We start from the raw sequence: 4,813 nt of genomic DNA, 5'->3' as shown, positions 1-4,813 counted from the left end.
ATTATTATTATTATTATCATCACCATCATCAACTAAAATAAATGGGTGTAGTTATATCAAAAGGTCAATGGGGGGAGTCAGAAGGAAACTACAGGACTGTTATTATGGCAACAATCACTTAAACTGTAAAAGATGAGTTATGTGGTATATACTGTAGACTTTTAAAATTATGTTTAAATAAATGACACTGTTCTTGGTGGCATAAGAGATGTGGAAGGAGTTTACACAACATCAGTGTGAACACAAACTTGTTTTAATCAAACTGAAAACACAGAGAGATCTGACACCTTGTTCACATCCAAAGATCATTCATTTTCTGAGCAAACAGAAGCAAAATGTATCAATTTAATTTCTTCAGATGTTTAGCATTAAGCATACAAATAATGTTGAATAAACACTAGGATGAGCAAAAACATGACATTATTGGATTGAGATGAATGGAAATAACTTTGAGACAGCATGTAAAAATATGTACAAACATTAAGACTTTAATATCTACTGTAACAGAAATCACTTGATGCCTAATTATTTTAAAGATAATCTTCCTTAATATAGGTTAATAAAACATTATGTATAAAATCGGTAAATGTCACAATTCTAAATCTAGTTTAATATCATTCAACACCAGCCTGGGCCGTAGCGTTTATTTAAAACAACAATTGTCATCAAAATGTATCCTTTCTATTTTATTTCTCTACAATGAATCAACTGTAAAATAATCTGAGAACATTTTCTATGTATGTACATGATAGGTGTGTGTGTGTGTGTGTGTGTGTGTGTGTGTGTGTGTGTGTGTGTGTGTGTGTGTGTGTGTGTGTGTGTGTGTGTGTGTGTGTGTGTGTGTGTGTGTGTGTGTGCGTCCACACGTGCGTGCGTGCGTGCGTACATGCATGCGTGTGAGCGTGTGATCCACTTCATCCAGATGTGAGGTGTTGAGTTGTCCTACACAGCTGTATCTAATGAGATGAAACAAAGTTACAGTAAACATTTAAAACAGGATACTCTGTCACTGAACATACAGTATAATATGGAGTCTGTTCTGCTTTTACTCAACTTTGGAATATTAAATGTATTGAATTAGTATTACTCCCGCCAACGGCTGGCCACATATTAGAGTCATTACGGTTGTCAACCTGAGCGCTTGCTGTACCATATGTGACCTGAAGTCTGTTTCCATTGAATAACATTGGCTGAGTTCATTTACACCTGTGAGTCATTTTTGTTCTATCCTGTAGTTATGTGTTGATATCATGTAGGCTAGCAGCCTGCATTAAAGATCAAAGGATTGGTCTTCCTGAACCCTTGAGCAAGGCACTGATTCACCAACTGCTCAGTGGCCAACAGTATGAGACTGATTGTACTGGGCAGCTCCCAGGTTTTAATGTGTATGTATGTGTGTGTGTGTGTGTGTGTGTGCGTGTGCATGTGCGTGTGTATGTGTGCGTGCGTGCGTGCGTGCGTGCGTCACAGTGGCCCTCATTTATCAACGGAGCGTAAAAAACGCCTTACACACACACACACACGCCCGCCCAACTTTGTCTTTCATGTAATCCGTAGCGTAGCGGTACAATCTTTGTTGTCACATAGGCAGGCTTGTAGCCTACATGAATGACATATTATGATACCAATCACATCGCCATGAATGGAATACATTTGTATACCCATTTATTTAACCCATACCGTGTTCGAGTTACACTAAATAAAGCAGTCATGAGACTCGGGCGGAATGCAGTGATCCCGTGCCGCCACGTTAATATTGGAGCGTCGGGTTTATATCCTTAACCCAGCCAGGTTGTGTAGCCTACATAACTCTCTATGACATAACTCCATAACATAGGACAAGCTACTGTAAGTTTGTACACCTCACTGTCCATGAAAAGATGGTCGGGACCCCCGATAATTTCTCTCGCAGAAGCGCTGCTGCGCTCGTATATTTTGAAAATAGCTCTACAAGCTCACAACGCGTTGCGATGCGACCTGTTGTGAGCTTTTAGATCTGCTATTTTCAAATAGCCAATGCAGCCAGATCTGCAAGCTTAACCGAATGACTGTTAAAGCAGTTTGTTTAAATTAGTTTATAAAATGATATATTTTCACAGCGATTATTTGTTAGTGTAGATATACACATTTTGGAGTGGATTATGTGTCCAGATGCCTGTCAGACAGTCAGACAATGCTGCTCCGCAGGTCTACAATGGAATAAACGGGCGCAGCCAAAGTCAACAACTGGTCTCTACCAGTCGTGAGATCTCAGCCTACGGTAGGATGAATCCAACGTCAGGATATATTGATAAATGCCGAAAGTTGCGGTGATCTCGCCGTACGCCCATTATTTGGTCTGCACCGCGTTGATAAATGAGGGCCAGTGAGATGCAGACAGAGGGAGAGCTGCGGAGACTGGGAGTGAGTGAGAGAGCAAGCCGGAGAGAGGCAGAGACAATTGAATTCCTCAAAACAATACGCTAAACATTGTATAGGACTCAGCTGATTCATATCAGCATGTGAGTTCTCATGTACAGTATATAGCCTACATTTATGTGCCCCCACATCCATCTCTCCATGACACTGTGTTGTTTTTTATCTTAACTCTTTAAGACCTGAGAACGCATCTGTGTGTCATTTTTAGATTTCGTTGGGCTATTCAAAAATAGCAGATATACAAGCTCATAGCGCGGCACTCGGTGCCGCGCTATGAGCTTGTAGATCTGCTATTTTTGAAAAATCGTGAACAATTTTGTGCAAATCTTTGAATATATATATATATATATTTAAAGCGAGCATTTCTAGCTAAAATGTTATTGCTTCTGGGGATTCTACAAATGTCTTCTAAATCAGTTTAAAACAGTTTTCTGAAACACTTATGTTGCTATAATATTAATGTCAGTGTCAAGGAGCCCCACAACGATATGTATTTGGCTGCGGACCCCCATCTCAAAAAAAAAAATTCCAGGGACCCCCAGAAGCAAAGATTTGAGTAAAAAACAATTGCTTTATAGATATATCAAAGATTTGCAAAAAAAAACACGATTAAATTTTTTTTTGCAGATCTACAAGCTCATAGCGCGGCACTCGGTGCCGCGCTATGAGCTTGTATATCTGCTATTTTTGAATAGCCAAAAGTATAAAATATTGATAAAGTGGTTACACAGATGCGTCCCCCGGTCTTAAAGGGTTAAACATTCAGCTGTATTATAATGTTTATATTCTGTGCTCAGGACACGGCACTAAAACATTTCTAACAGATGTGATGCATCTGAATCATTCCACAATAACCAGATGAAATTAGATTAAATGTAATTAATTATATTAAAATCATTGGATTAGATATAATGTATACCTACCATTTCCGTAGTCCTCAGAATTCTGGATTACGCCATAGACACTTGTGTCACCTAAAAGGAAACAAATAATCATTAATGTGGTGCTTATTTGTGTTCATTCATACATAATTCACTTTCATTATTCTGATAATTAGGGGACAACGGACTGACTAACATTAATGTAGCTACTACAAAAAACAAAGTTTAATACATTTATATGTATCTATAACCAACAAACAAACAAACAAACAACATGATTGGTTCAAACACTGACCGTGTTGCAGTGGGCAGTACACATCATCAGGAGCTCCACTTTGATTGGTCCTGTGTTCTGTAGCTGAGTCCTGATTGGTTCCCTGAGACTGAACGGGTCTGTAATTAAAAGATAAATATTGAATAGAAAGGAAATAGCAAACAAGAACAAATCTACTGCTGCCATGTTGATGAATAGACAGAGATGAATAATGTACTGACCTGACATCAAAATAATCTGGATCTGTAAATTAAAAAACAATAAGTTGTACCGTAAATATTTGAACCAAATATGACCATAAAAGACTATTAGTCAGTTACCTAGTCAGTTATTAGTTTAGTCAGTGAACCTGAAAATAAATGACAGTCCTATAATTGTTGTTGTTCATTGTTTATTGTTTATTATTTATTAGTCATCAGCGTATAGGGGAGAGTCCTGTGGTCCACACAAAAGACAAGACATTCAGCAATACACATAATAATGTTCCATAATAGAAACACACACACACATGCGGTGAGATTAAAATCATTGAATTAGATCTTTAAAAAATATATATAGGCTACTTTACCATTTTCATAGTCATCATGGTGGCTGAGTACGCCGTAGATGTGTGTGTCGCCTAAAGGTAAACAAATAAGCGCTGTTAATACACACAGTTTCACTGTAGTACATTATTTTAATAATTAGGAAAAGCTAACAAAGAGCATTCAGACAGACTTTAATGCAATTCTAAAAAAGGACATTCATTGTATAATCAATGAAAGAGCTTTATTTTTTGAAGTTATACATTCATTTAAATAAGCTAGAGTGTCAGAATTGTCCTTAAAATGATTGGTTCACAGACTGACCGTGTTGCAGTGAGGTCAGTGGGCAGTACACATCATCAGGAGCCCCACTTTGATTGGTCCTGTGGTCTGTAGCTGAGCCCTGATTGGTTCCCTGGGACTGAATCGGAGCCCCACTTTGATTGGTCCTGTGGTCTGTAGCTGAGCTATGATTGGTTCCCTGAGACTGAACCGGAGCCACACTTTGATTGGTCCTGTGGTCTGTAGCTGTTCCCTGATTGGTTCCCTGAGACTGAACCGGTCTGTAATTTAGAGATATACAGTATATTTAACAGAAAGTAAATAGAAAACAAGATGCAATCTACTGCTATCATGTTGCTGAATAGAGAGTTAATACTGTATTTACCTGGCACAACATGGAGCTGTAAAAAAAGGCACATAAATGGTACATAAAT

The 4,813-nt window shown here is 38.2% G+C and overlaps 1 long non-coding RNA gene across 1 annotated transcript; it reads right to left on the bottom strand.

Moving 5' to 3' along the window:
- Positions 1–633: 633 nt before the first annotated feature.
- LOC308090311 lies at positions 634–4,545 on the bottom strand. Its single transcript, XR_013933605.1, has 6 exons — positions 4,422–4,545; positions 4,142–4,192; positions 3,795–3,816; positions 3,595–3,692; positions 3,342–3,392; positions 634–956 (listed from the first exon to the last, which is right to left on the bottom strand). It is a non-coding gene; the product is annotated as an uncharacterized lncRNA (long non-coding RNA).
- Positions 4,546–4,813: the final 268 nt, after the last annotated feature.

The sequence above is a fragment of the Gymnoscopelus braueri genome, assembly GCF_963280865.1.
Source record: "Gymnoscopelus braueri genome assembly, chromosome: 8".
In the NCBI taxonomy this organism is placed as follows: Eukaryota; Metazoa; Chordata; class Actinopteri; order Myctophiformes; family Myctophidae; genus Gymnoscopelus; species Gymnoscopelus braueri.
This window is presented reverse-complemented; position numbering and strand designations above follow the sequence as displayed.